Source organism: Microtus oregoni, unplaced genomic scaffold (assembly GCF_018167655.1).
Source record: "Microtus oregoni isolate MIOR12 unplaced genomic scaffold, Mior012 000001F_ref0000356, whole genome shotgun sequence".
In the NCBI taxonomy this organism is placed as follows: domain Eukaryota; kingdom Metazoa; phylum Chordata; class Mammalia; order Rodentia; family Cricetidae; genus Microtus; species Microtus oregoni.
Window position 1 is genome coordinate 77,972,134 of NW_024543060.1, and position 15,314 is coordinate 77,987,447.

Below are 15,314 nucleotides of genomic sequence, written 5' to 3' on the forward strand. Positions count from 1 at the left end.
ATATCATCAGAGTAGGACATGGAATAGGAAAGTGATGTAATTACATTATTTTATTTTTTAATTAAGAAAAGAACAGAGAGAAACAAGCAAACCTTTAATAAAAGGTGCTGATTGTTTATGAAGGATGCATGGGCAGCCCATTTATGAAGATTGTGTTGACCTTGTTCATATTGGGTTTCAAGGTCTATGTTGATGTGGATGACTGAGCAGGTCTCTTCCTCAAGGGCCCCATATTTCATTACAGATTGTTGTGGGCCACCATGTCATTGCTGGGAATTGAACTCATGATCTTTGGAAGAGCAGGCAGTGCTCTTAACCACTGTGTCATCTTTAAGTAAGGAGTAAAGCACTAGCATAATGAGACAAAGACCCTAAATTTGGTCCCAATTAGAAAAACTGACCAAAGATCACACAGTGAAAAAAACATAGTTCTATAAGTCTATAAGACCCTTAAACTCATCCATTAAAAAAACAAAGTACAAACAGGGAGGTGGTGGTGAACACCTTTAATCTCAGGACTCAAAAGGCAGAGGCTAGTTGATCTCTGTAAACTAAAGGCCAACCTGTTCTATAGAGCAAGTCCCAGGATAGATTAGAGTGTTACACAGAGAAACTCTTTGAAAATAAATAAACAAACCAATAGATCAATAAATGACAAATAATACATATAAAGTACTGCCTGAGTAAAGAAACTAGTGGAGACTCCACTGAATGTTATGTGGATGGCAAACACAACAAAAGAGTCCGTGTTAACATTAAATAAGGAAACAAAGTCACAATGAAGTAGTACTACATACCCATAATAAGGTCTAAATTCCCTTGAGGATGAGTAAAAAGTGGACCACTGATTTATACTTGGTGAGAATGTAAAGTATGGCCACTACTCCAGAAAACAGGTGATTTCTTTTTCGGAATCTGCTTTAACATTGAGCATGGAATTATACTATAGTCCTTAGCAATTACATTCCTAAGCCCATGCCCTAGATAAATACAAGGTATGTTCCATAAATACCTGTACAGGAATCTCCCTAGCAACTTCTCTCACAAAGTTCCAAATTGGAAATAACCCAGATGTCATCCTCTGGGTAAATGCTTAAAACCTGGTTCACCCATGCAAGGGATCAACCTATTGATACACATAAAAAATCTAATGAGAATGAAGATGACTATGCACTCAGAAAGCTATGTGTTTATTGCATAATTATATTATATAACATACTTGAAATGGACTAAAATGGAATGAAATGGCTTTGACCATGGAAAGGAGACCTAGGTATTTTCTGCAAGCTGGGATTTTTCTGTACTATTATTAAAGCAAAGTCAATGATTTAAGAATTGATGTGATATTTCTCTCTGAATGCTATGAATATGCCTTATTACCATTGGTTAATAAAAAAGCTTCTTTGGCTTATAGCAGGACAGAATATAGCGACACTGGAAGAGATGTATAGAGAGAGTAGGCAGAGTCAAAAGGAGAGACATCATGTAGCTGCTGAAGGAGACAGATGCCCCCAGAACTTTATGGGTATACCACAAGCCTAGTGGTAAAATATAAAACAAGAGGAATGGGTTAATTTAAGATTTAACTGTTAGTTATTAAGAAGCTTAAGCTAATAGGTCAAGCAGTGTTTTAATTAATATAGTTTCTGTGTGACTTTTTTGGGTCTGAGTGACTGGAAAATGAATGAGTAATCTCTGCCTAGAAAATGATGCCCAATGTGGGGTAACTATGCTCACATAGAACCTGAGAGAGTCTGAAGGCCTGATCTGAGTGCCTACAGCTGCTCTGAGCAAGAGACCTTCAGGAGTTCCTGATGGCAGGAGAGTGGTTTCTGGTGGGTTTGGCTGGGGCGTGACTATCTCTAACTCTAACTAAAGTCTTTCATCCATTCACTGATTTTTTTTAAAGTGCTTTTTGTTTGTCTCTGTGTTTATTTATTTTTATGTCTTTATATACCCAACTAAATTTAGCTAGTCAACTAAATCTACTCTAACTGAAACTGTGAGGGAGATGGTTAATAAATTATACCTTAAATTTCCTCTTATGTAATTTTATTCTGAAAAATATTGAGGCCATATGGGCTATCTCCCAACCACTTTGTCATATCTCCTCTTGTGTCCTTGTTTACTTCATGTTTAAGCATCCATGTAGGTTAAACTTTGTAGGTGTCCTTCTGACATTGCTAGGAGACACAGTCTCACAGCAAACTTCCTGATTGTCTGGCTCATACAATATTTCTGCCCTTCTTCCTCAATGTTCCTTGAGCCCTGCATATGGGAGTGTTTTGTAGATGGGGACTTGGTTCCAAAGCTTTGAATTTTATTTATTATAGTTTTCCTTAATATTCTTTGCTGCAAAGAGAGAAAAAAGTCTAAAGGGGGTCTGAAACCTACAAAAAAAAAAAACAAAAAAAAAACCTACAAGCAGCTAAGGAATGCTCGGAGTGGAGCAAAAGGAACAGTTTTATGCAGGGGAGGTCTCATCAGTTGGTTATCAGACACCAAATAGTGAACCTGTGGTGACATGTTGTTTGTACAAATAAGCTTGCCTGAAGATCTGGGGCAGAGCTAGTCACTTGCTAACTATAGCTGTCTGGAGGTATGTATGGCTGTGCAGAGAGAGGAAGAGATAAGGTGTTAGGAGACAGGAATTCAGTCTCTTTTCAGCTGGGAAGTTGAGAGGTAAGGTGGCTATGATCTTATTCCTTCATCTTTCTAATCTTTTAGTATTTCCCTGTGTCTGACTCCTGGCTTTTATTATTAAGACCTACTAGAACTTGTGCTACATGAATGAACCCAGAAAACCTTCGTGAAAGTAACATTGTATATCCTGATATATGTGCATACACACACACACGTATACACATATATAGATATATAAAACAATAGTCAATGAAAAAGATAAGTCCAAGGTCTGTGTGGAGGGTTTGGAGGAAAAAAAGGAGGGTGAAATGTTGTATTTATTATTTTCAAAAATAAAACAAATAATGAAAAAATATTGAAAGTAAATTCCTTATGAATTTGAAATCAATAGTAAAAAATGTTTAATACCTGTTGACTTTTGTACTCAATATAATCAAGCTAATGAAGTAAAAAGTCAAAAAGTATTAAACCTGTTTTACTGTTGTTTCCAAATTTTGCAAAAAAAAAAAACATTGTAAATGTGAAAAAGTCAAATGAGAGCCCTTGGTAGTGTGGTACTCAGGCAGCAATAAAATCAAGCTAATGAATGCCTGAGTATTCTCTACCAAGGGCTCTTATTTGACCTTTTTTACTTTTACAATGTCTTTCCCTACCTATTCATTTCCATATAACTACTTAATTCTAAGTCTTTGCTTCTTTTGCTTTTGAGGTTAGAAGTCCACACTTTTTATCTTAACATACTAGATTTATTTTAATAGCCATACAATGTCCTTTGTGTTTACATTTTGTACATATAAATTGCATATGATAATTTATGTTAGAAAATCTGAGTAAATAGTTTTGCATCTCTTACATTTATGAATCTAGAGAATAAATTCCTGATGGTGAAACGGATGTATCAAAACTACTTTTATGATTTTGATAGGTATTACCAAGTTGTTCTTTATAAAGCTCTCTCAGTCTCTGTGGTCACACACAACATCTGAAAGTGATTGTGCCTTCTTCCATCCCCTGAGTCATCTTTGTGATCTTTTCCAGTCTGATGCATGGAAAAGCTTTCATGACGGGCCATTCTACTCATAACATTCATGTTCAGAGGACAGCTTGGTGGATTAATTCCCACAGATATTAAGTACCCTGGCCAACAAGGCTAAAGCATTTCTCTCTTTCCTGAATCAAGCAATTATATTTTAAACTATGCTGCTGCATGCCTATCTTTAGGGTTGAAATTTCTCAAAGAAAATAATAATGTTTGACCACAGCTGATACTGTAGCATAAGAAGTTCATCGAGTATTACCGAATACCAGCAGAAGAGTAAAGTTGTTCATAAACCAAGACTAAGAAGAAAGATTCGGACCATGGAAAACTGGATACCTTCCGTGCATCCCACTATGCCTATGGAGTTTTTTTAATAACACCATCTGCCCAGAAATCGCTTCACCATCAAGTCTGCATATTGATGTATTATTATATCCAGTTGTGCATATGTCGTGGTAAAGAATTAACATAATTTTCAACAAAAAGTTGAGTGATATATGAAGAAGCAAAAGAAAAGTAAACCCTGGAGTTTGCAATAACCACTAGACTACTGGAGTCTCTTCCTGCTTTACCATTCTAAGGGAATCATGTTTTTAAACTGGCTGCATATAACTCCAGAGTTTAAAGAACCATCAAAGTATTTCCTATTTTGTACATTTTCAAGACAGAGAAATATTTTTAAACATGCACATGCTAAAGCTGGGTAAAAGTATGATTATAAACATAAAGCTCAACTTGTAATATCTATCTTAAATCGTTTTCAGATGTTTCAATAATTTATAGAAAGACATTCTGTCCATCTCCTAAAGGCTAGAGCACTCAATTTTAAAACTCCCTATTTATTGTTAATTAGATTTAAAAAAAAACCACTTGTCTTCCAGAAACATGTATAAATACTTCTTAAATTCCATTAAAGGTCACAGCTTGGGTCATAGTTATTGGAATTTTACAATGATTCTAAACCATCTAGATAATGTGTAGTAATATATCTTTTCAACAATAAACACGAGACACTAACTTCCTTCCAAAATTTGTTAATTCTTGTCTCCTAGCGACACAAAAAGAATGCACTGAAAGTTTCTCTTGGAGAAAAGTGGTCAGTTAATTTAGTTTTAAATTTCCTAGGATGATACAAAATCTGAGTTAATGTGAGAGGAATATACATACTGTTTATGAATAAACAAGAAACCTCACTCATTCCATCAAGTATTTATAAAGTGCCTAAACCACTCCAGGCTAAGAAAGTTGAGAAAGATGCAATCAGGTATGTTTTTAATAAGATGTAATTAAGAAACGAGACGTTGGGGGTTGAAGCATGATGCAACTGCTCTCTGATCTTGCCTTTCCAGAAAGTGACCAAACACTGGAAGCAATAAGATACGTTTTACAGAAGAGAATAAAAAGATCCCAAATAGAGCCCCTAAAGCAAAGCCTTTATTCCCCACATCATTCTCAGGTCTGCAGTGAAGAACTCAGATCTAGGAATGGGTATGTCTTTAAGTGTAAAGAGACAGAGAGGGTGGTCCAGAGGCAATGGCTGCAGGATTATTTGCATAAGCACCCAAACACTTGCTACGTCACCACGCTGGCCTCTGGGCCCCGCCCAGTCCTACTCCAACCTTTTTCCACTAGGGTGGAAAGGGAAAGAAAGATGTCAGATTAGCTATGCTAAGGAGCACTTTCAATGCCGCTTCTCAGCTCACTGATAAAAGAAGAAAACACACAAACAAACTCCCTTGGAGCCCTTGAAAGCAGACTCTCTCTGGCCACTCAGACCCCACTCCTACCCTAGCCCACTACCCCGATGGGATTCAGATTCATTCCTTTGCTTAAGGCTGGTGAGCAAGTTAAGAAAGTGAGGCTTTCGCTCCGGTGTACAACATTCCTGCATTCAAATTTTTCTGCGCTGTCACACACAGAACAACCAAGTGCGTGGACTACGCAGAAGGCGTAGGGATGCCCAGTCCCTCTCCAGCCCCAGCCGTTCCTTAAGTTCCCTGTGCCACCATTCTCTCCACGACCCGCTCAGTCGCCCTTTCCGATTCCAGGATGCAGAGAAACGCGATGCTACGCTTTCTCCAGCAACCACGTGCCGAGTGTTCGCCTAAAGGCTGGTTTTCGGGCAACCCATCACAGGATGCCTCCAGCGAGAGAGAATCGAATCCGGTTCACGAAATAGCGTGCTTGATAGACTTGTGGTGCTGTGGCAAATGATCCACGAGCCCTCAGGAAAAAGGCTCGCTACTCTCCCGCCTCACCTCCCGCCCTTATGAGGATTAGATTCCAATTTACTTCAGGAGCGCAGCTATGCTCTAACACCAACTTTCCTCTCGGACTTCCCCTGTCAACCCCCCCCCCCCCCTCCGCCCGCACCCGTCAACTCCCTGCTCGATTTGGAAAGGAGCCTGTCTCCTCGGATGCACCAGGCAGTTTCCACCTAGGTTAGGAAGGATGGCAGCACGTTTTGACCCACGTGTTTCCCCCCACAAGTGCCGCCTCGGACCCCCACCCACCCGAACCCTAATTTGCACAGGTGCAGGACGCGGAGCTGGAGGGTATCCTCAGAAACCAGTTCCATTCTTCCGCGTTTCCCTTTGCCCTTCCTCCTTCCGTCCCAGGAGCTCCATCCCTGCATCCTGCTGTCCTTTCCGGCGTCTGACTCTAGGGTGTCTAAGAGAGAGCCCCACCCTACCCCTGGCGGTGCTCCAGCACCGGAGCGTGACATTACCTCTGGTGCTTCTGGAGCCTGCACCTCTTACTGTTTCCTAGGTCGAGAAAGGGTCGGATCCAGGTAACGGGGCCAGAAGCTGCAGAGGAGCTGTCTGGAGAGCAGAAACAGCTTGCCAAGGACAGGCTTGGTTTCGGGAGTCGCTGTCCTGCAGACTGGCACCAAGAGATTCGTGAGCGCCTGTGTCTGCCACTGAAATGGCATGGGATGCTGGTGCGCGGTTCCTGGTGTGTGTGTTTTGGTTTATGTGTGTATGTGTGTGTGTGTGTGTGAGTGCGCGCGCCCGGGCCTGTGTGTGTGTGTGTGTGTGTGTGTGTGTGTGTGTGTGTGTGTGTGAGTGAGGGTGTGACGGAGGCTCCCACGTGTCCAGCCAGCCTGTGCTGCGGCCCCCCGACAGGCTGCGGGGGAGAGGAGGTGGTTGCGGGCGGGGAACCGGCGCCAAGGATTGAGCCTGGTCTGCAGGCTGGGAGCCTCCTCTCCTCCCCACCACTTCGTGACGCAGAGGTCACTGCGGCTGCCTGCTGCGTCCTCCCAGCGCGCAGGGCTAGGCCGGTGGCACGCTGGGTGGGTCTGGGGAAGCCCCCACGTAAAACAGATTACCCCTCCCTTCGACCCCCCCCCCCCCCCCCGGCCCCACGAGCTATTCTACATCTGTCTTCTAACCCACTCAACTAAAAGGATGGGCACTAGTTGCCTACCAAGGTCTTTGTCTTTGGGAGGATAACAATTGCATAGGGCTTGCTCTTCTACTCTTGCAGAATCAGTAAGGAGTCTAGGGATGAGGGCTCCTGGGCTTTCTTCCGGTGCCACCATTTACATATTTTGTGAAAGAAAAGCGCTTGGGGCTTTGCTTATCATCAGAGTACTGCCTGCCTCAAGGATTATGGTTAGGCTGTGTAAAATTAAACCGGTTTTAGAGAGCTGGCCCTCACTCATTGCGTGTGTCAGGTATCAGAATCTTCTAAAGCAGAGTCTACCAGCTGAAGTTTGACTTACCTCTTCCCATACTCAAAGCAGGCTCTCAGTTAAGCCACGTGGGGGGAATTCCTAAAATATACATGGATGAAGACAAAGCTTTGCCTCCTTTGTAGAATCGCTGAACTCTTCCCTAAACATATTCCCTAGGATTTTGATAGGCAATAAATTTGTGGGCGCTGAAACTTTACATTTTTGAGAGAAATGCAAAACGACCCTAGAACATATTGCGGAAGAATAGGTTTCGTTCTTTAGTGAGGTGCATTTCTTCATTTCTAGAAGATTAATATTAGTGAGAATGTTTGTGCCTTTCTAAGCCTTCCACAGCTCCCTTCAGTTTTAACTGTTTGTATCCAATTAACACAGACTTTAGTAGTAAGGTAGTTACTACTTTCTCAAAGTAAGGCATGTCTTGGAAAGGCATCACAAGACCTGCATTTCAGGTCAGATCATGGCTACTAATCCTTTGAAAGGAACCAGGAGAACTTTTCCCATCCGCCTCTCTTCAAAGTCGTCTTAAAAAATATATTATGTGACAAAATTTATCCCTGGGAGAACCCCTCCTCTGCCACCGTTGAAGATCTTCTGTAGAAAAAAAAATAGAGAAAAAATGGAAAGCATCTACAAGGAGTTCCGTACCGAAGATCTTAGATAATAATGTGCTTCTTTTTTTTCCCCTAGTACTGGTGGTGTGCAAATGTTTATGTAGTCTTAAACATTGCTTTATATGTTGAAGCAGAAGTCTTAATACTTCAGGAAAAGAATGTCAGAAAATGAATATTGCTATTTGGGTGTGGGGGGAAGTAATATGTTTGCTTCCACGAATGTTTTCCTTGGAACTAGTACATAATTAAAGTCCATGTGCCTTATACTATTCCACTGATAATGGACCTCTACTTTAAATGCACGTAACAAGCTACTTGTCATAAAATATATCGATGTCCCTATTAACTACTAGTGTATTTGATGTCCATAAAGGAATGCTAGGAAAACAACTGAAGCTTATGGCTAATTACTTGAGGATTTGATCACATTTTCCTTAATCTCTTCAGCTAATTACTATAGGCAATGTTCTTAACTTAGAGATTTGAGAATGGTGACACTCAGGAAAAAAAAAAAACACTTCAAAGTTCATAGAGATAGTAAAATATAAACTTAGACCCTTTGTCTTCTGTAAATCTGTCCTCAGTACCAGCTTTGAGATATTTTGTAAGCTTTTAGTTAATTTACAGATTTCTTTAATGAGAGGAATTAACAAGAGTTAGTCACCTAGAAAACAAAGAGTGGAGTAGGAGTGGAAGGATTGTCCTCCTGAATTCAGGGAACTCCAGTCACAGGTAAAAAGCATTTCTGTTTTCGTTTTAACAACAGTGCTCCAAGATTTAAGGCTCAATTTGCTAATATCTGTTCTACTAGGAATTCCTGAGTGCCCTTACTCTTTTTGTACAAAACGATCACGTGGTGTTGATGTGCAGGAAGGGATAGTATCCGAAGCAACCTACTGATCCAGTGAGAAACCCTGTCTCAGGAGAATAAAGCACATATGCTATACAAGCACATACCTGAAGCACAATTAATAAAGTTGCAAGAGTCAGTTCACCCCTACAGGTATGAGAGCAGAAAACAATCACTGGGATGAGGAGACCGGTGGAGCTGCCTAAAATTTGTGAAATGAGCCCCAGGAGAGCAGCCTCCTAAGACATCCTTGGTGACAGGGTGGACTTGTATACAATGCAGCTGTCTTTGTTCACCTTTCTTCCATGCTTCTGTGAATAACTCAAAAGGATGACTGGTTTGCTAGGCTAAACTTTGATAAAACCACATCTTTGGTCTGCTGATGTCCTGTCTGGAAGATTAGACGCTTGCTTGTCATGTCTCCATAGGAAAAGTCACACGTTATGACAGTAACAAAGAGACAAAAGTCAATCCAACAAAGTATCACATGACTACAAATGACTCTTTGGGATTCCCCTCCTCTTATGGACTTCCTTCTCTTTCACCCATTCCTTCTTATTCTTAGGAGACTATTTTTCTCCCCCACTCTCTCCTTCCCTTGTTGCCTTCCTCTTGTTTTGTTTTTAGTTACTTATGATCGACATTATTTTGGTTGTGTTCATTTTACAAAATGAAGTATGGTGATTTTATAACTTATTGAATTGTAAAATTGCCTTCATGTATCATTTAAGAAGAATATCTTCTTAGAGAGATTGGAATCAATCAGCTTATAAAACAGTTTGGATATAGAAGCCTGTCCATGATATGTCATTTTTCTCAGTCTTTTAAATTGTGTCTATTTAGATTTCTTTCTTTCTTTGTAGTCATTTTGGAAGTTTTTTTTTAAGTATCATAATATCAAATAAGTTTTAAATATGCATAGAACTATTAACTATCATAAAAAAATAAGTTTGCTCATTAAGCAGGTGTTTTAGTGTGTTCAAGCTCCTGTAAGACATCATAGTCTGGTTGTCGGAAACAATAAACATTTCTTTCCTCCAGGTCTAGAGACTGAAGTGTATAGTAAGCTGCTGCCAAATATGGAGATTGATGACTGTTTCTTCCTGGAATGTAGATGCAAACTTCTTGATGTATCCGTATAAGGCAGAGAAAAGGGGGAAGCAGAGCAATCTCTTGACTCTTGTCCTACTAAGAGCACTAAGCTTATTCATGAGGGATAAGCTCCCATGAAACAATTACCTAATTTTGGACTACCCATGCCAACTTATGTTAGCCAGGCTTCCTGCCCAGTTCACCACATCAAATGTCAGTTGCTCATAACACAAAACATGCCTTTTCTTACATATTCTATATTTCTGAAGCTATAGTCTCTTCTGATCTGTTCAGAGTCATGTTTCTTCTCACTGTGGATCTTACCTCGAGAAAGAAACTTGATTCAGGTCCCATCTCTTACCTTCACAAGAAGGAAGAGCAAGAACACAAGCAGAATCCTGCAATAATCACTTGTTGCTCTCTCAGGTTAGCCAAGTTCAAGTCCCCACACTTACATTGTTGCTAATGAGGTATAACTCCAATTCTGATGTTTTGTTCTGGCCTCTGTTGGTCCTGGATGCATGTGGCTCATAGTCACTTGTGGGAAAACACCTATGCACAATGAACATATACATAAATAAAATCTTAGAAATAGAAAGTATGATGGCTTGGCCCTCCCTTAATATATTGAATATTCAAGACATTTTGGAATTTCTCCCCTTTTGCTCATTGGAAATGAGAATTCTTTATAAGTTTCTTCAAATCCTGGAATTTCTGGGCTAAGTTTTTTATCTCTTCTTTTAAAAGAGTCAAATCTTGGAACTGCAGAGCTAGTTCAGAAGTTAAGAGAATATAAAAGACTGGGATTCAGTATTCAGCATCCATGTCAACCAGCTCACAATTGCTTGTAACTCCAGCTCCAGGAATATTGCCTTCTTGCATCCATGGGCATTGCATTCACCTATACAAATTTGCACATATGCACATACATGCACTTAAAATTAAAAACAAAATTCTTTTTAAAAAGAACAAAATCTTATATTCATCTGTTATATGGAAATATTTCAATAAGGTAAAGGAAAAAATGATATTTGCTTTTTATATATTTTTCCATAACCATGTATTTAGATAGATTATCTATTTTGTAGATTATTGAAATGACCAGATTTACCAAATATGTCTGAATAGTTTCATATTGATTGCTGTTTTTTTACTTTTGGTAACTGTTAACCTTATACTCATTACCTTATCCAAACTGGATGCCACATGTATAGTATCTTTTGCTGATCTATTCGGCTCCATGGCCCATTTTTAAATAGCTCATGTGTTTACTTGATTCTTTTTTTTTTCTTGGTATAGTCTGGGTATAATCAGATTTGGAGCTAGCAAAGATTCTTTTCTATTTTATGAGTTTCCAATTTACTCAACAACAACCAAAACAACAACAACAAAACATAATATCTCAGGTGATTAAAAGTTAGGCAATTTAGGAGGCAGAGATAGCTCCATAGAGGTACCAACTTTGCTTCCCAGCACCTACATGGTGGCTTACAACTGTGTGTAAACCAGTTCCAGAAGACCCAGCAGAGGTGAGAGGCAATAAATCCCGCTGGAGCTAGGGTCACTGGCAGTCCTGAGCCATATGATTTGGGTGGAGGGAACTGAAGATGGTTCCTTCTTTGCTATACAGAAGTTTTTCAGTTTTATGAGGTCTCAGTTGTCGATTATTTGCCTGAAATCCAGAGTGAACTGAGTCCTATTCAGAAAGTCCTCTCCAACACTTATGTTTTAGAAGGACATGAGGTACTAGTACTTGCAGAGTAACCAGAATTGTTAAATACATGTTACTGCTGTTTTGTTTTGTTTTACAAAGAAAGAAAATGCCACCTGTTCACCCAGAAGGCTGGAGTGGATGTTTTCTAACGACCTTCTGATTCTTTGCTATTCTATGGACCCAACCTTCACCTAAATACCCCAGAATCCTGAGCATTGGTTTTTAGTCATGACAATGCATATCACAAACCCTTCCTCCCAAGGTCTTATCCTGAGCATTGTTTCTCAGTCAATAGAACTCATCTTTATTCCTATTACAAGTCCTTCTTCCCAAGGCCCAGACTCCTGAGCATCGTTTCTCAGTCAATAGAACTCACTCCTGTATAAAAGGTCACTGGTGTTTTGTTTAAGAAATGTACTTTGCAAAGGAGCTTTGATGAAGGCATGCCTAACGCTTTGTTGTGATAATTGTCAAGGCAAAAAATTTCCGAAGTTTTTCTGGGTTTGAACGTGTAAGAAAAATAAATCTGTTGTTAAGATGCCAAAAGTTTTTTACCTAGCCCCTGCTGTAGTGTTGACTTCAGTTTCATTTTTTTTATTACCCTATGGCTATGAACCTTACAAGGACCCTGCTTTATGTTATTTTTTTCTTGTACTTTCAGCATTTTAGAATTCACATTGAGAGCATTAATCCACTCTGCGTTGATTTTTGTGCATGATAAAAGACATGACTCCAGCACCATTCTTCTTCATGTGGACATCCAGTTTTCCCAGCTCTACACGACCAAATAAAAATAGGAAAGAACAAAAATGCATGATGCAACTCAAGAATTTTGGGTGAAGGGAGGGCAAACGCATCTCAAATGGGAAGAAATCATGGGAAGAAGTAATGAAAGTAAGAACAGAAATCAATATAATAGAAACAAGAAAACAATAGACACAACCATTAAATCTGGGACCTTGTTCCTTTAGAAGAAAAACAAATTTAATAGCCTTTGGTACAATTAACAAAAAGAAACAAGACTTAAACAGCACACTAATCAATAAACAGGGAAGCATTACCACAGACACCAATGCAAATTAATGAGATACCAGTAAGACATGTCAGATGATTCCTCTTTGAGGTAATATGGTATTACAGATAACAGATCAAAAACAGTTCTACCATAAATCCAGAAATGATCAGCAATTTTAGCAAAGTTCTGGATTATATGCAAAATTCCACGAATTAACAGTCTATTATCTAATAGCAAACACATTGGGGAAGAAAACATGGAAATACTCCTATTACAATATTAAAAACAATAAAATATGCAGGAATAAAACAAGCAAGGAGGTGAAAGATTTCTACAATGAAAATATTGAATTTCTGAAAAAAGAAGGTTGAGAAAGACACTAGAACATCAAAAGCCATCCATGCTTGGGGATTAGTATAATAAATATTGTGAAGTTGGGTATTTTACCAAAAGCAATTTATTGATATGTTATAATAATAATATGAGTCCTCATGACACTCTTCACAGAACTAGAAAAAATACTATTTTTTTAATCACAAAAGGTCATGGATAGCTAAAGTAGTCCTGAGCAGAAATAACAATGCTGGAGGGATTATACTACCAGATTTCAAGTATATTACAGAGCTATAACAACAAAAACAGACTGGCACTAACATAAAAACATACAGGCAGATAAATGAAACAAAACAGAAGACTACAAACAGGAATGCATAAAACCAAAATCGTCTGACATTTTACAAAGATGCTAAAAATGTACTAAAGAATAGACATGGCCCTCAACAAATGGTGGTGGAAATTACCTTAAAATCTGGTCTATTCTACCAAATTCCTATGGCTCTTACTCACTTTTGACTGATGGCCTCTAAGCAATGTACTTCTCATAAAAATATTCTGGAACATAAAAAGTATAAGAGACACTGGAAGTTTAAAGATCAGAATCTGAAATGGCAAGTTTTCATAGCTTCCTAGATTCTATTGGCCAAAACATGCTCCAGAGGTGATAATTATCTCATATTTCTGTCCTAAAATAAAAGGAAAGGACTAAAGATTTATGTGTGCTAATCTAATGGAGAAAGATCCCTTAAATGGTCTACACAATTGGTGTGTGGGGTGTCAACTCTATCCTGAGTTTCTCATTTTCACAACTCACTATTTCACTGTCTCTTGGAAAGCTCAATTTATCTGTCCTTGACAACCATATTCTTAACCTTAGCTCAATGTCATGATCTTCCTTGTGTGGGCACAACTTTACCCAGCTTGAGTCATTCCTCATAAAGAAAAGCAATTAGTTAGTCACTCCATTCCTATTAGGTTTGGGCTATAGAAAGTAAGCATCATTGTTTCTGGCATAAGACCTATAATTTTGCTAGGCATCTGTTTCCTTTTTCTAAAAGCATTTTGAAATAGGGTAAGGAGATTTTAAATGAAAACTAATCCATGTGTCTAAATTGCTGATAAACCAAGAGTTTCTTTCTCTATAGCACACGGATTATAAATCCTTTAGATAAGTAATTATGAGTGGAAAAATTCCTTGTAAATACTAGTAAGTGAGATGGAGAATAATAAGGATTGTGCACTAGCATTTCTTTTTACCTTGTCAGTGCATCATATACAAGCCAATTCTATTGTTTCAGAGAGCATTCTTCAGATTGATCATCTTTTGGGATTCTTTTCATTTCTAACTCTTGCTCAACAAACCTTTTATTTACCAAATATATGTTGGGACCAACTAAGTCCTGTCCTTCAGCTGCTGTTCCCTTTCTAAAGCCTTCTAATTAAAGTTACTAGAAGCTGTGCCTAGCCTAGAGGATCAGAGGATGGGATTTTCACCTGTTGGCCATTGACTGCAGGGTATTTAAGCCTCCATGGTTCTATTAAAGAGGGCTTTTAGGTACCAGTGTTGGAAGGTCTCTGTGTGGGTCTGTCTCTGCGTGTGTATTCTCAATCTCCAGCCCCTTGCCCAAAGCTCGCGAACTGGGTTCTAGCGCATAGAGCGTAGACGGGGGCCTCAGTGTGCAGCAAATATAGCCCCAGGTGTAGATATATAATCCATCACATCATAATCTGAGATACAGAGTTACAGGGAAACATTTTGTGTTGTTCTGGCTCTCACAGGGACTCAGGGTCCCCCTGGCGGAGTTTGAAGTTCAACTCATGTGTCCTGAATAATCACTCAATATTTTGTGCTTCAGAGTCCCTGAATAAAACATGAAGAATATGGCACCTAAAGTACAGGATAGTTGTATATTTTAAAAAACTGCCACGAAACAAACAAACAAACAAAAAAACCAAAAAAACCCAAAAAGATCTATTTAGAAAAATGTAAAAAATTTGTACTATTTCCTTGCATACAAAAGCATGTGATTACATATTTATATATTTATATATGTATAAATGCATACACATAAGCACATGTAGAAATAAAAACTCATCATAGGCATATATGTATGCGTATAAACACATACAAGTTTATCATATATGTATGTTTGTGTGTGTGTGTGTGTGTGAGAATTCATTGTACAGGATTTCTGTTGAAGATACTGGATGCGAGAGGCATTTATCATGTACTTTCCTTGCCTCTGCGTAACTTGTTGTGTTGCACTTTCTATTCTTCTCCAACGGATGAAATATTGCCTATTCTTTAAAGTATAAT

General features: G+C 38.9%; 1 protein-coding gene across 1 annotated transcript in view; it reads right to left on the reverse strand.

Moving 5' to 3' along the window:
- Slc6a15 (solute carrier family 6 member 15) overlaps window positions 1–6,865 on the reverse strand; it is a 48,646-nt gene extending 41,781 nt beyond the window's left edge. Inside the window, exon 1 of the mRNA XM_041676709.1 lies at window positions 6,411–6,865. The gene's annotated coding sequence lies outside the window, so the exon portion shown is untranslated. The remainder of the gene's footprint in view (window positions 1–6,410) is intronic.
- Window positions 6,866–15,314: the final 8,449 nt, after the last annotated feature.